This window comes from Haemaphysalis longicornis, unplaced genomic scaffold, assembly GCF_048455015.1.
Source record: "Haemaphysalis longicornis isolate Haplotype H1 unplaced genomic scaffold, Haemaphysalis longicornis Haplotype H1 scaffold_11, whole genome shotgun sequence".
NCBI classification, from domain to species: Eukaryota; Metazoa; Arthropoda; class Arachnida; order Ixodida; family Ixodidae; genus Haemaphysalis; species Haemaphysalis longicornis.
The window spans coordinates 47,349,045-47,365,793 of record NW_027526214.1 but is presented as its reverse complement, the minus strand read 5'-3'; the positions used below and the strand labels follow the sequence as shown (position 1 = coordinate 47,365,793).

Sequence of the window (16,749 nt, the reverse complement as noted above, 5' to 3'; positions counted from 1 at the left end):
TTGTCTGCAGAGACCCCGCACGCACTTGTACCTGAACGTCCAAGAAACTAATTTCGGTGCGATAGTACTAATAGGTGAATGAAACTTTAGAATGAACAGTGTTGAATTCTTCTATAAAGGAAACAAGTCGTTGCTCAGTGTCTGTCCAGATGTTGAACATCTCGTCAAGGAATCGCTTGTACAGTGCAGGTCAACTCTCTGAAGTAGAGAGGAATTTCGTTTAATTGTTGTGAATGACTATGGTGATATTTGGGTCCCATTTTTGTTCCCATCGCCGAGCCAATTGTTTGGAGGAAGTATTTGTTTTAAAATTCAAAACAGTTTAACTCTAATACGAGACGAATTTCTACCTCAATAACTATCGAGTTGGGAGAGTAGGCTTCGCGGTGTTCGTTGTACGACAGAATAACGGCACTAATGCCATCGCTGAGCTTAATGTTGGTATAAAGGGGGGTCATGTCCAATGTTGGTTTGATTGTGGGGTTTAACGCGCCGACGCAATGCAGGCGATGAGACGCGCCGTAGTGGAGGGCTACGGAATAATTTTGACCACCTGGGGATCTTTATTGTGCGCCGAAATCTCGTACACACGGGCGTTTCTGCTTTTCGCCTCCATCAGAAAAGCGGCCGCCGCGGCCGGGAATCGAACCCGCGACCTCGTGCTCAGCAGCGCAACGCCTTAGCCACTGAGTCACCGCGGCGGGCTCATGTCCAATGTTTCGAGAAATGTGCCGTCCGGCAGAACCATGCATTCAATTTCTTGGAGAAAATGGTTTGTGTCGCGTAAGTATGATGAAAAATTATGGGGTATAACGCGCATGAAGTAGCCTGCCCAGGCAGCACGAGCATGTGTGGCATATCTTTGACGAAAGAGCATTGGCCAGCCGTTTTCCCCCGGGCCAATCTTCGGCCAAAGTGTTTGGGCCTTAGTCCAAAATTCTCCTTGGCCATGTAAGGCTAGAACTTGACTGTCATTCATTCGCCAATCTGCTTTGGCCGCTAATACCATTGGCTCACCGACCATTGCCCGAATACGTATGGCCTACATTTGGCCAAAGAAGTAATGCCTACTATTGGCCAAAAAAGTGCGGCGTACTATTTGCCAAGCATGTTTGGCCTACCATTGGCCAATAATGTATGGCCTACCATTGGCCAGATTCAGGTTATTCCATGCAGGCCAGAGGAACCCAGGCACGGCTGCTGCGATGCATGCCCTGGAGCATCCAATAACCTTGACCGTGTTAATTGCACACAGGTGTTAAATAAAACACAAACCAGTCAGTTTATGTCTTTATTGTCCTTACGCAATGCATGCAACTTCCTTTTGTTGGCTTTCAGTGCACATAGATGCAATTTGCAGAGTATATTTATCAATTTCTTCATATTCACAATCATCAAGCATCGTGCTCATTTGTATTGACTTTTTGTCTGTCTTCGTCTTTCCTTGCATTATTTTCCCATGAATTCTTTATAATGGCAGACCCAATTTCCTTGTAGGCGTTTTGGTCTGGCTTTGATGGTCCTGTACATGAAAAATGAAATATTTATGAAACAAACAAATGAAATCAAAGCAATAAGTAGACCTGCCAACTTTATGGGACTGTTCGAGGAGACCTGTGAATTTCAACCCCATCACCGTTGTACGATTGGTATCTAGAATTTCCGGAAAAGTGTCCGCCACAGCATACAGGTTTTTTAATGACACCTGCACGTTGTTTTGAAAAAAATGGGAGCCACAGAACCGAGGTTGTTTTTTTTAAATAACGCGCGCATGTTAGCTTTTGCTGCTGCTACAGTTTCGGAGCTCTGAATGCGCGCTCAGCACCATACTTATAGAACATTGTAGCCATATCGCAGAGTACCACTAAGTGCAACTAGGTGCTGCTCGGATGGTGTTAATGACATAGAATAGCTTCCCACGGGGCGCGCACCACTGTACTGCCTAAAAGTGTTAAAAAGGTGCAAACGCTGGGTCTGTATGTTGTATCTAACGTTCAACGCATACATTCCGCAGTAAGCACTGATTCAAGTTTGGTGGGGAGTGGGCAAACCTGCGCTATAATGGCAGTGCCGATTGATAAGGCTGTGTGGGCATAAATGTGTACTTTACTTACGGTGAAGAGTCGCTCAAAGAGACAATGTCTTGAGCACATGCATTCTGAAAGCATTCGAGCACAGTTTTGAAAGCATGCGAAGCCCGCCATTGTTACCGTAAAAGTTGGAGCAAGTGCTCCCCTGCTCGCAAGTCGAGATCACCGGCAAAGATTAGTGGGAGCGCAATCCCGAAACACCAAACTTTAAGATGGCAGCACCGATCCCTCACCAGGAAAAAAATACAGGATGCACATGCACCTAACATTTCATTATTGTTAGTCATCGCTTCCAAAACCCCCGAGACAGTTCGCCGAATTGCGCTTGAGGTCCACCCCAGTCTCATGCCCTGACAGTAAACCTAGTAGGCTGCCTTCCTCCGAACCATCCCCTGGATTCGTTATGCCATAGCTACTAAGGACCGTACAAGGACACCTTCTGGATCAATGGTCCAAGCTTCGGCAACAAAAATAAAGCACATGATTCCGCCAAGGTAAACCGACACCACCAAAGAAAAATGAGAAATCGCGCGTAGTTATCGGGCTATCAAGCTGCTAACGACGATTGAACTGGAATATGGACTGTCTTTGGCACGCCAGTGTTCTCTGGGTGTGATAGATTTCAGGGTGTGGACAGTGTGGAGCGGAGGAGGAAGGGTCCTATCCCGGAACTTTGCAGAAATTTGAAATTAGCAGTATATTCAGGGGGGGACTTGTACAGGTGGGGGAGCTCCAGCAATTTTCGGTAGGTACCTCCACAAATAAAGACGTTTTGCGCTCTTCACAACAAGAACCAGGGGTTTGTTTCTCAAAATTAAAGAACAAATCAGTTTAAAATAAACACCCTTACCCCTTGCTGATGTCAGGTTCCGGTGTTGGTAATAAAAATACAACCTTCCCCCAATCAGTGTTGTCTCCCCAATTTTCATGTGGCTAAGTTGGCAGGTTTAAACAAGCACAGCAAAGCAATTGCCCTGTTGTGCACGAAGTTTTACTTCATGCACCTAATACACCTAACCTAATCTAACTTAACATAAAAACCAACTGCGAGGACTGGAACAGTCGTTCTAGAAGCTTAGTCGGACACAGCCATCATAGTGCCTGGAAGCTCGTCAAAGCTCTACGCTGCAAGGTTTTATCACAATTGGTGAAAGTTGCACAAAAAGCCGGTGTGCTCTACCAAAGAAACGCACAGCGTCTTTCCGGGTCTACGCGATTTCGCTGCAGGAAACCTCGATGCAGGACATTTCGGTGCGGACATTGCGGTGTACGCGAATTTCTGTGTACGGATACATCAGTGAACAGACGTTCAGGTGCACTTTCTTTTTGGTGCATGGACCTTTCCATGCGATAACATTTCGGTGACCGAACTACCGGGTGCTTTTTGGTGTGAAACAGCGTATTTTTTTTTGCTTGACATGGGTTATGGACAGCAATCTAGTGCATGAATTGTATTTTGTATTTATGTCGTGTTGAATTTTTTCTAGGTATTTTTAGAAACGAAACTTTTGTATGTCTTTTTTTTATACCTCCATCAGGTAACACCTGTCATGCCCGGCGAATGGATTCTTTCGCACATATTTTTTTTATTTACGACCAAACGTTCTTTTATATTCTCTCTTTTTTATGGAATGCAAATCAGCTAAGACAATTAGCCGGTGTCTACGCCTGGTTTGGGATAAGTAAAATGGGCGCAAGCGCGGCCTGTATCAGCGTGATAGCTGTGTCCCTCTTGGGTGGGCCGGTCGCCTTGGCTTCGATACATTATTTTAGCGTAATAAGCGTCTCATGCCTGTGCTGCCAGCCTGGGAAACAAAATCGGAAACTACACGCCTTAGAGCGCGCTATGCGAGTTTTTCATCTGTATTTCATTTCATTTAATTTATTGTACTCTCAGGGCTGTTCAGTCGTTACAGAGAGGAGTGGGGTAAAAAACAGGCAAAGTACATAATAAACAATGGAGGCGTAAATAAAAATGTTTGGCAAGGGCAGACTGGAATTTTTCCAGTTATTTCGTAGATACGATGCCGGCAGGAAGGCTGTTGCAGTCCACACTGGTTTTTGGTAAGAATCAGGGAAAATACAGGTTGGTGTTGCTGCTTGGCACACTTACTTTTAAATGGTGGTCAAGGCGGGTCAAAATGTATGCAGGGGGGCTGAAAAGATACTGTTTTCGAGTTTTGTTCTCGTAAAACGTTTTGTGGAAGAGACACAATCGTGAAATGATACGTCGAGTAGTTAAGAACGGAAGATTTAAAGTTTTTTTTCATCATTCATGTGCTAGCTGTTCCGGCATAATTACACAGAATGCATCGTGCAGCACGGTTGTGTACTTACTGCTTTGGCGCATTAGGTTTGGCTATTAGCTTTGGCCCACAGCTGTTCATTGCTTCATCTTTCTGCCAATACGCTGCATGAGTAGCGCATGCACCACTGTCCGGTTTCTATGATCGACTTTGCACGTCAGTTCTTACGGGCTAACGCCACAATGCTTAACACATCGCGCAAGCGATCACTATAGTCACTAGTCTAGTCACCATAATCTATAATATAATATAGTCACTATAGAACACCCGCAACGATACGTTTTTTTGCGATTGTTGCTGGTTTTATCGTACCAGAAGAAAAAACTCCAGTCTAAATTGTCTACGGTGCCGCGAAAATAAAACGTTGCGCCTAAATAAACGCGGTCAATGCTCTACTGACAATCGGTAATCTCCCTTATTTTTTCCCGGGCCCGGCTGCGCAGGCAGCACTGCTCATGGCAAAAGAAGGTACGAAAGGCAACGCGTCGGGCCCAGCAGCAAGTGAAACAGTCATCACGGTGATCTTGGTCGCGCATGCTCCCATTCTACCGGTCTCAAACCAGGGGTTATCGCTATATGTCTCCTGCGCAGTCCGAAGCACACCGCTCGCGTGCTATAGACTAGTGTTTTGCCGACTACAAAACATACAACCTTGAACACCAAATAATGAACGAATAAATAAAAAAAGCAATCAGGTGCAACAAAGAGCAACAAAAAGTGTATAAAAAAAGCTAAGAAAAAAATGTACAAAATTGCAGGGGGTGCGTACAACTCTCTGAGAATGTGAAGACGAAATTTTCTGCTGATATGCCTTGAACTTTCATACGAAAGTTACGGCCGCCCCGCCCCCACGTTTCCTGCCTTTTCTTCGGGACCATTTTTTAACCTTGGATTTGGGAACACTTTTTCCGGGACCATTTTTTCCTACACCCCTGTCAATACATACATAGCAGAACAGGTCTAAATACGCTCAAGAATACACAAAATAGAAAAGGAAGACCAGCATACCTTCAAACACCGTCACCATGCACTGCACAAGCGGGCACTCACGACAAATCGTATGACTCCGCTTAGTTGAGTTCCCTCGTTTCTCCGAAATTCGAATGCCCACGCACAATCGTCACCTCAAACAAAGACCGCGCACATAGTACGGTAGAATTAGGCAAGTCCTGGCTTCCTGCCGCGTATAATACAAGTGTCGGATGCTGCTCCAAAGTTTAGATTGAAAAGCATAGAACAAGTCAAAGGAACCGAAATTACGCGTGGAAACCATCGAAAATTATTCCTACGGGCTAACCGCCCAGTTCCTTTGCGGTCCATTGCTTACAGGCTTTGCTTTGACTTGGGCTACTGTCGTCTTGCTGCTGGCTGTGCTGAATGTTCAGTTTCAGTTTCAGTTTGTTTTTTTGTTGCTGTTGAGATGCTTCAAAAATATATAACTGTAGGAGATCCCATATTCATACACTATAGACTTTGTAAGGCTCCTGAGAAACTTTATGTCATAGACTAGGGAAGGTGATATCGGCGTCAAATGAACGCGAACACAAAATAATGAATCAGAAGGTACAAAATTGAAAAATACTGTTCGCAGATTTCAGATATTGGCTTGCTATTGGTATGTTTAGAAACCACTTTTCTCAAGTTTGTTTTTGTAACTAAAGCACGGGGCATTTTGGCTTGCATAGAAAGAAAACGCCCTATTTGTGTGTTCAGGTTCATAGTTTCGTGTTCGCGTTTAATTTGATGCCGATCGTACGTCTACGTACATTTGCTGGATGTATTTTGGTTTCACCTGTTTTTGCCAACCCTCATCCCACTGCTGAGCACAGTCGCTGCTTAAATGCCTATTGAAGTCCTTATGAGATGTCAAGTGAACTTCACAAGTTGCACAGAAATGTAATTTTTATGCGCTACCTTGAGCTTGTCAGCGGCTTTAAAACAAGATTGAAGTTAAATATTGGCTTGTTTCTAGCAAGAGGCCGTTGCTTAAGTTTTCAGTACGCCTATATGAAATTGCCACAGATATATGTGCAGCTGTTCAGTGATCTAACCAAAAGCAATTTTTAAGTTGCTTTCGCATACTTTAGGCAGTGAGATTTTTGATAATATTAGCTTTCAGACGTTTCACGAGCAGATTGAGGAAGTTGAGCTGTAACAAATATAGGCAATGGGTAAGGTGCAACATTGGAAAAGGCGGGCGCAGTACGCGAAGCATCATCTTACAAAAAAGAACAATACCCGAAAAGTCGAAAAAAGCGGCAGCAGGGGAAGGGGGAAGGCTAAATCCTGCAAAATTAGAACAGGTGATATCTCTAAAACTGATGGCGTGGCTTCTGTTTGTACGTAAGGGTCACAAGTTTTGTATTTATGAACCACCGCGCGTAATGGGCATTTGGCTGCTTTCAGTTACAGGAGGGTAAGGGGAGACAGCATGGGAGGAAATTTCCAAATTTTATTAGACCACAAGCCGCATCCTAAACAAGGAGCTACAGTTAGAGTTGGAACTGTGACTCAACGCTGCGTCCTGAATTGCGTCGCCAACACGGCTATAGGTTTTCTTTTTTCCTCATCAGAAAAAAAGGGATGGACGTCCGCATGCCGATGTTTATCTTTGCTCGGTGGAGAAATTGCCGAGGAAGTAAAATAAATAACATTTTGTCATACCTTTAACCTGAAATATGTCACCTCTAAGTATAGAGCTAAAAAGTGTCACTGACAATCCACCTCCACAGAGCGGAATGCCTAATGATATTTATACCAAGAAAAAATTTCCGCTAAGCATTGTAGCGCGAAGCGTTCACGCTACACATTGTAGCCTGTAGCGCTCACGGTACACATTGTATTTAAAACTTTGTCATAACGGCTATTGTCTGCGGCATATTATGCGTCATTTTATCCACAATGTGTTAGTAGGTCCCCCCGACAGTTTTTACTCTAGGACATCCTTATGCATTCCGCTTATCTGTTCCTTTGTAGGTGTGCTTGCCCTCCAATAAACTTCAATCTTAAAAAAGCACATATCCCATTATTCAACCTCTCCTATCCCTCCTGTTCCCTCAGTTACATTCAGCCCGACGTTTGAGCCGACAGTACACCTTCGATTTATTGATTGTAGGGTTTAACTCGCCGATGCAACGCAGTCTATGAAGCGCACCGTAAGGAAGGTTGATAGTAGAGTGTTACAGCAGATCAAAAAAACGGTTCCGGCAGCGTAACGTCTACCTTCTGGACGCCACCGCGCATGCGCAGAACACTACCGTAAACTGGAGCGACTTGGACGGGCGGTACTGAGTCGTACCGTGTTCGTCGTTCCAAAGTGGGCGGCCGTTTTGGAAGAGCTTGGTAGACGTGTGCTTGGCACACGCCTAGTCGAGGCGGATTTTAAATATGAGATCGTTTAGGAAAAATGAGGTTGCAACAAGTGAAATTAGCGCGATTCTGACAGTTTAGGCAGCAAGCGAAACACGATGCCGACAAAACTACCGCGCCTTGTGTCGTCGAGGGACGCATGTACGATAGCTTTTTTTAGGTTAAATAAAGACAATCCCGCTACATAACTACTATTAACAGCAACATATGACCCACCTACAAAACGGCGAGTGAGGAACAGGCGGTATCAGTGCGAGGAGTTCTCAAATACAACGAAAAACTAGATGCAGCGAGCCGTATGTACTGGGAGCCGTGTTTACCTGCTTGCGTAGAGGTAAAATGCCCGCTTCATGTTCACGCAGTCACTAGTTAGAATCTCCCTAGGTGCGTTTTCGATATTTTAATTACTTCATAGCAATTTTGAGAACTGAAAACTAATGTTTCAGCACCGATAACGCCACATACTCACGAAGAGTTGCCAGACGTCGTACAACCAAAGTTTCTCCCTGTCAAGGTAGCATGTCCGGTAGTTGTGGTCTGCTGTAACCCTTAAAACAAGCCTTCCGGGTACGGTCCCGTCAAAGGTACCGCATACCGTACCGGAACCGTTTTTTCGATCTGCTATAACTCTCTAGTAACAGCGCTAACAACACGAGACAAAGACAAGAGGGTACAAACAGCGCCGTGTTTGTACCCTCTTCTCTTTGTCTTGTGTCGTTAGCGCTGTTACTACGAACATGTACCAACTCGCCATATCTTCTGTTTTAACGTTGTGGATAGCTCCGGAATAATTTCGACATGGGGATCTCTAACGTGCGCCGAAATGTTGTGCACACGGGCGTTTTTGCTTTTTGCCCCCATTCGAAAAGCGGCCGCCGCAGCCGGGAATCGAACCCGCGAACTCGTGCTCAGAAGCGAAACGCCTTAGCCATTGAGCCACCGCGGCGGGTGACAGTACACTTTCACTTCCTGCCCCAAGTTTTTAAACAAGCACATCGTCGCGCACAGAAGCGATGATAATTATTTTTATGTTTGGAGAAAAAATCTACAGAGGTAGCTGAAAAGCGTTTTAAAAACCACAAAGTCAGATGGCTCGAAATGTTCGTGAAAAAATTGGAAGCGACCGGTGCAACAGTAGAGCGCATGTGGAAGAAACCCGATGGCGGTGATGGTTGCGTAGGGGCAAACATTTTTGTGTTTAGGCTAGAGGCGACCTCATGCCAGATCTTCCTTCAGCAGTGCCACACGTAACCTCCATTGGTGTGTCGTTCCTTATATAGATGGCTTGTCACTGAAGATTTAAAATACACTATTCAAGTACTTGGCCAACTGATAGCCTCACAAGGAAATTATGAGGATTTAACTATTCGTAATGCTGTAGTAATATTTCATTTTGGAGGCAGATTGATCAACTCGGCTGCGAAAAAATTGGCGACAGTCAAAATCGTGAAGAAAGCATTCAAATGCGCTGTATTCGCTACTGTAAAACAAAGCCGTGATACAGACGTTACCAGGGTGAGAATATGTTTGTGGTAACGACATGGACAAGATTATTAAGGCCATAATGGAAAGCATGCTATGACGTTGCAGGGAAGCACCGCGTAAGGCTACTCTAAATCTCAATATTATAACACGCATACGCGTTTCATCACACCCACGGAATTTATTATTGCCATAATCAGGACGCGCCAAAAACGTGATTTCGTACTATGGCGATATTCACAAGCTAATCGTCGTATGTATAGCCAGGATTCAACAGCCTGCGTGCAACCTCCTAACGCTTGTATCATCCTCTCTGCATGTTAGGAGACTTCTTATGGCCTGGATGTCAGAAATATATTGCTTCGCAACTTCCGTGGTTCCCACCATTTTTTATGAATAACTAAGGTCGTTTCAGAGCGTTCCCGTTTCGTTTAAATATACATTAGAGCGTAAAACGTGAGCATGGCAAATAGCTACGATAAACACATGTTTCGTATCCTCGAAGGGTTCTTTTTTTGTATAGGTACTAAATTATACCGAAATTATAATCGAAATGACACGTCAAGGCTGTTCTACTCACAAATCACGAAACATCGTGTTTTCGGCGAAGCAGCTGGGTTACAAGACATTGTGACCCAGCGAAGTATGTAGTCATGTGTAGCAGGGCTAAGGAGTATGTTGGTAATACAACGCAAATTTAATACTATTTGTTAACACAGCACAAGTCTCAAATGAAAGGCTTATGCGAATCAGTAGCGCCACGTGTCTCACGGGCACTTAGCTGTATGCTAGGAGCATATGCATGTGCGTGGAAGGCTGAGAAAATAAAAATAAATGACTGGTCTCCATGATGATTACCTGTTTTTGCTTTTATTCATGGATATCACGCCTGAAGTAACCAGGGTTGTGCGGTGCTTCCAAACAACACGAATGCTGCTTAGATCCATTGCAACAGGTGCCTTTTTTTAAAAGAATGTCCTTACGTCGCCTTCGCGACACTAACTTAACATCCTCGTATTGATGCAAATGTAGCGTTTAGGTGTAAAGTTTTGTTTAAGCCAGCTTCGGCCCGAAAGATAGTTGAAGTTTAAGTTAGCATCCTACCCACAAATATATTAGTTTGAAGCAAGTCTGATGTCAGTAGACATACGTGCTTTATCAGAGCTTATTAACTAAAGGAGAAATCTTTCTGCCTTTAATGGGCATCATTAGCTGACTCACGGTAAGGGAGATTCGCGGTAGAGGTCGCTGCCACCGCCAGGCACTCTCGAAGCTACATACCATGCTACTGCATGCGATAGACTCCCTGCTGACAAGCGGCTCGTTCCCCCGCACCATTGTGTTTTCCAACCACCGCGACCCCTCTTTCTAGAGGTCGTCACGTACACACGCACAATTGGCTGGCCGGAGGTCTTTTCGAGATGGGTGGCCGCAGAGAAAAAGAGTATTCCGCTGCCAGATGTTTGTCGTTCGTCTTCGAACCTTTGTTGGCCAAACAGTAAATAAGTAATTCGTTGCCATACTGTTGCCGCTCGAGTTCCTCCTTCTGCTGGCCAAATGGGGTACGGTTACTGCGTGGCCAGACGCTCTTCGTTCGTCATCAGACGTATGGTGGCCATGGATAAAGCGTGTACTCCGTAGGCAGATGCTCGCCGTTCACCTGCGCACCTACACTGGCCAAACAGACAACGCGGCCCCCGTGGCTAGACGCTTGCAGTTCGTCTTCCGACTTCACCTGGCCTAAAAAAAACAAGTAATCTTTGGCCTGACACGTGCTGTTATTCCTTGGACAAATTATTAATAATGAACAAAACTTGCTCTCTGTGGCCAGATGCTGGCCTTCGGTGTAAAGACGTCGGTTGGGCAAACAGACAACAAATATTCCGTGACCAAATGCATGCCAAAGAATATAAGTTCTCGGGCAGCCCAAACTTTTCCAATGGCCAGACAGGCCAAGAATCGGCCACAAATATGCCAAAGGCTTGCCACGTTTTCTGTGCTGCTTGGGTATATAATTTGAAATTGGCTCTGTGATGGTGCCTATCTGTGATATAACTGGTCGGTTTAGGTTTCCTATTTTGTGTAATTTTGGAAGCAAGTAAAACCGGCCAACAACTGGTTGGTCCGATCTTAGTGCCGTGGCAAGTCTTCTATCAATTTCTCTGTCTCAAGTACGTTGCTCAAGTTGCTCATGTACGTAATTTACTATTTTTGGTGTTTTTACTAGGGTCTGACAGAAAGTGCTTATAGGAATTCTGGTCACCTAATTACTGGTCGCCTTCTTCGACGTAATCATTCCGGTGGAGAGTAACAATCTTCCCTTCCTTGTCAGCAGGTTTGATTGCCATGTATTATCGGGTATTCAATGCATTGAGAGTATCCTGTTTCTTTTTTTGTGATGTGTTCATGACGGCTTTGGCTGATTGGTATCCCTGAAAAACGTCTCTCTGTGCGGCACGAATACACAAGTCGAGATTTTCCTATCTTTGTGCACTGTTGTCAAGTGGTGCTTGGTCAGGTAAGAAGGTTGGCGTTCTCCCCATCACTTCTATGGAAGACGTACACTCGTAAACGCAGAGTACGGGCAAAATTATCTAGATCTTTCAGGAGTGTAATTATGAGTACTTCCCATTCCACGGACAAAATGAGAGACCCCGAGTTAGAACAGATATCTCAGCGCCACCTAATTCTATCTTCAATATATTCACAATGCCGCCGCTGCAGTCAAACCCTAGGCGCGGTTCCCCCGGCATGCTTTCAACACCCTCCTCGCAGTCAACCCTAATCCACAAGAGGCAGACTCGGTTGTCTTGTGACACCCCTCGCATAGAAACCGATAAGCCCCGATCCGCTCTGCCCCAAAGTTTTTCAACTTTGTTTTCGACACCTCGAGGGATTGTTTAGCCTCAAACAAACTCAGCTCCTCGAGTTCCGGAGCTAAAAGTAAGGCAATTTCCCGTGGTCGGCGTTCCTGTCCTACAAGTGAGGTTAACATTTTTTCAGAGTGTTCTATTGTGACCTGGAGTAATTCTGAAAGCGGTATTTAGTATTCCATTCCATTTTTCTTTATTCTCGTTAGTTAGGTTGTTCATTGAAGGAGGCAGTGAAATACGAAGCCCTCTGGGTACAATAACTTCTAGCTTATACGTTTGAAGGGTTTAAACATAGAGGTCATGGCTTACGCGTTTATCTACAATTTTCCGGTGTTTTAGGAATTCTTTTGATTTTAGTGTTACGTCACCTGAGGAAAAGAAAGTCGGCTGTGGCTCCGGGCCAACACGTCAATCACTCTGCACTCGATGGGCCGATCTAGGGCATTTCCTATGGGTGTACCTTGGATATGGAGGTTTGACAGTGTCCTCACTGTATCCCGCGGAAACTGTTAGCAGCGCTGGGCGATCTTGCGGTGCTGTCCTCGACAGGGGTTGCCACGGTGTTATCTGGTGGGTGCTCGTTGTGGGTAACTGGGGTGACGTGGGTCCATTACCCCTTCGGAACTCTGCGGCGAGACCTGGGCTGGAACACTTTCGTCATCGGAGGCGTTGGAAGGTTGACACCGGTCGTGATGTCGGTTTCACTGCCAGGCCTTCAGTGCTGGCACTCTGCCGCCGTGGAAGGCGTGGGGGAAGTACCTCCGGTTGTGGAACTAAACCCTCAGGAATGGCAGTTGCACCTCTGGCGGGCGTTGCGTGATGGGAATCGTGAGGGTTAGGACTGGTAGCTGGATTTGGGCACTCACGAGGGTCAGTAGGGACCAGTCCAAATCCAAACACACACACAAAAATGTTTGGTGTGTAAACACTTACAGACAACGAGGCTGGGAATCAGCACACATTCGGACTTCCGATATTCCGTACAAAGTTCAGTAGATTGTGACTCGTCAAATTTGGTTTACCTATTGGAATGTGGCGGATGTAATAGAACAGACTGATGGACTTTTCGAATGCGGTTTAACAATCAATGCTATCTCACCAACGCACTTCCAAATATTCCCTTGCCCAGACACCTAGCGATGCAAAATCACCCTTTCGAGGACATTGAAGTTGCACTTTTACAGAGCAATTTTTCTAGCTGTAGCGAGCGAGAACAGTGTGAGTCTTACTTATTCCATAAAATTAATACCCTGAAGGGGGTCTTATTGAGAGTCCTTTAACTATGACTGTAATTAGTACGCTACATGACCATTGAGGCATTGTGATTCCGGGACAAAAGAGACCTTGTTGTTTATTTGTCCTTTCGCTATGCATACATTAAGCCTTTCGTGTGCATCTGTCTTTCTCGCGCAGGGCATTGCACGGGCTGAGGTGCACAGGCAGCCAGTTGCTCCCGGTGTTAGGTTGGGCATTCAAACGCCAACAACCTACAACCTCGTCCGCTTCCGACCCCCTATAAACACTTCCCTTGCCGCCCCTGCTCTTTTTTATTTTTTTTCTCTCCTATTTTCTGTCTCAGCGCTTAGCAACTATAACACGCCTTGTTAATAGCCAGAGTGTACCCATTGCATGTTCATGTCACCAGATCATACCCATTTTATCCTTCCGAAATGTGAAATCGAATGTTGAAGCTTCCAATTTCAACCAAGCGTGTAAGAAGTATTTTATTTTGGTGTCTGTTGTGGCTTATTCCTCTGGTGTTATGTATTCACATAATGTTTTTTTGCTCATAATTTGCTTGCTTTCAATTTTGCATTGTTTCCTTTTTTTTTCGCCATATTTTCGTGGTATCAGGCCAAGGATATACGCGTGAGGGCGACAGGCAGAGCGCTAGCAGTTAACAGGCCGTGCATTGTCCTGGCACGAAACAACGCGACGACGGGCACAGAGGGACGTGAAGGCGAGAAGGGGACCCCTCAAATGGGCTCCCCCATTGGATTTTGTAGGACCCTCCAAAGTCGCGGTAGCTGCCTGGGCTTCAGATACAGTAAAGGTGCCCGCTTTCATTCTTCAAATTTCCTCTGAAAACGGTCGGTAGTTAATCCTTCTTAGCGGTGACGCGCATGTAAACTCACTGCTAGTGGCGGCATGTGGTTTGTAGTTTTTGGAGACACCGGATGTTTTTCGGCCTTTCCCCACCTGTAAACTTGTCGCTTTTTCGCTTTTGCTGTCATCCCCACGACTCGGGTTCATGAGTATGTTCCTCCTCCTGACAGTTTTTGTCTGTTTTTTGTTTTTTTTTTCTGGTTGTCTTTTTCGCTTGCCTTTGGCAGAATAAGCACTGTATGGTATCCGTGGTCGTTTGGGGGATTGTTTCTCTATGGCTTGTGTTTCGGGGCGCCGCCCCCACCCTTTGACCGCACGATTTTTCCCAAAGCTTTAATTCCCGAAGAAGATGTGGCTCAGTCAAAACGTTGTAAATAAAGTCTCCCAAGAGCGTACTTTTATTTGTGCGTATTGCTGCGGCACCTAAAGACTGTACTTCAAGACTATATATATATATATATATATATATATATATATATATATATATATATATATATATATATATATATATATATATATATATATATATATAAACATATATATATATATATATATATATATATATATATATACACACATATATATATATATATATATATATATATAGAGAGAGAGAGAGAGAGAGAGAGAGAATCAGAAAATGGGAAATGAGGGGCTCCATGAAATAAGACAGAAAGTAAGGGTTGGCAGTAGAAAACCTCGGAAAGCAAGGGGAGGTTATGGTGGGCCATAGAAAGAGATGAATTTTTTTAGTCGAAAAGAAAGTGGTGAAAAAATGCCCGCCGGGTGGGATCCGAACCCACGACCTCCAGAATACCGGTCTGGTGCGATAACAACTACGCTACCGGCGGGGCTGTTTCCCCAGCACTTTCTCGGGTATATATGTTAAGCAATTTTTGTTTCCTGCACTTGGGGGTGGTAGCCAGCGCCGCTCGGACTACTCGGGGTGAAGGGGACCTTCTTTTTACCCCCGTGCCGTGACACGAGTGTCTACGACATGTCGAGAGCGGTCGGCCAGCGTTGAACCCTCTTAAGCTCCCTTTTGCACCAAGACTGCCAGAACAGTGGCCCTCGCTAAACATGTAGCGAATCAGAAAATGGGAAATGAGGGGCTCCGTGAAATAAGACAGAAAGTAAGGGTTGGCAGTCAAGAAAACCTTGGAAAGCAAAGGGGAGGTTATGGTGGGCCATAAAAAGAGATGAATTTTTTTAGTCGAAAAGAAAGTGGTGAAAAAATGCCCGCCGGGTGGGATCCGAACCCACGACCTCCAGAATACCGGTCTGGTGCGATAACCACTACGCTACCGGCGGGGCTGTTTCCCCAGCACTTTCTCGGGTACATATGTTAAGTAATTTTATGTTAAGATGGCATGGTAATTTTATGTTTATGTTAAGTAATATATGTTAGCAGGAGGACACAGTCGCCCAGAAAGCCGAATTGGTAAGGCATTCGAGATCTAATCGAAAGGCGTGGGTTCGGTCCCCACTCTGGGCGCGTGTTTTTCTTTCTTTCTCACATAATAATAAATAAAAAAAAATGTAACATCAATAACGGTAACAAATATTCTATCCATTTCCCTATGCTTTCTTTGGCGTTGTAGACTGCCAGCATTTCTTTCGATATTTCCTAACGAGCCCCTCATTTCCAAACCCTATTCTCGTGCGAAAGCTTAGCGAGGGCCTCGGTTCTGGCAACCTTGATGCCAAGGTAGCAGAGGGTTTTCCCGCCGGTTACCCACTTATGAAAGGCTGTAGACATTCGCGTCACGCCCCGGGGGTTGAAAAGAAGGTCCCCTTCTCCCCGTGTAGTCTGAGTGTCGCTGGCTACCACCCTAAAGCGTTAGATACAGTTTGAGTAACTATAAATACCCCAGAAAGTGAAGGAGGACACAGTCGCCCAGATAGCCGAATTGGTAAGGCATTCGAGAACTAATCGAAACGCGTGGGTTCGGTCCCCACTCTGGGCGCGTGTTTTTCTTTCTTTCTCACATAATAATAATAAAAAAATTGTAACATCACTAAAGGTAAAAAATATTCCATCCATTCCCCTATGCTTTCTTTGGCGTTGTAGACTGCCAGCATTTCTTTCGATATTTCCTAACGAGCCCCTCATTTCCAAACCCTATTCTCGTGCGAAAGCTTAGCGAGGGCCTCGGTTTTGGCAGCCTTGATGCCAAGGTAGCATAAGAGGGTTTTCCCGCCGGTTACCCACTTATGACAGGCTGTAGACGTTCGCGTCACGCCCCGGGGGTTAAAAAGAAGGTCTCCTTCTCCCCGTTTAGTCTGAGTGGCGCTGGCTACCACCCTCAAGCGTTAGATACAGTTGTAGTAACTATAAATACCCCAGAAAGTGAAGGAGGACACAGTCGCCCAGATAGCCGAATTGGTAAGGCATTCGAGATCTAATCGAAAGGCGTGGGTTCGGTCCCCACTCTGGGCGCGTGTTTTTCTTTCTTTCTCACATAATAATAATAAAAAAAATGTAACATCACTAACGGTAAAAAATATTCTATCCATTTCCCT

General features: G+C 45.1%; 2 non-coding genes across 2 annotated transcripts; one reads left to right on the top strand and one right to left on the bottom strand.

Moving 5' to 3' along the window:
• Nucleotides 1-15,464: 15,464 nt before the first annotated feature.
• On the bottom strand, nucleotides 15,465-15,537 carry Trnat-ggu (transfer RNA threonine (anticodon GGU)). Its single transcript has one exon. It is a non-coding gene; the product is annotated as a tRNA-Thr (tRNA).
• Nucleotides 15,538-16,121: 584 nt separating this feature from the next.
• Trnas-acu (transfer RNA serine (anticodon ACU)) lies at nucleotides 16,122-16,193 on the top strand. Its single transcript has one exon. It is a non-coding gene; the product is annotated as a tRNA-Ser (tRNA).
• Nucleotides 16,194-16,749: the final 556 nt, after the last annotated feature.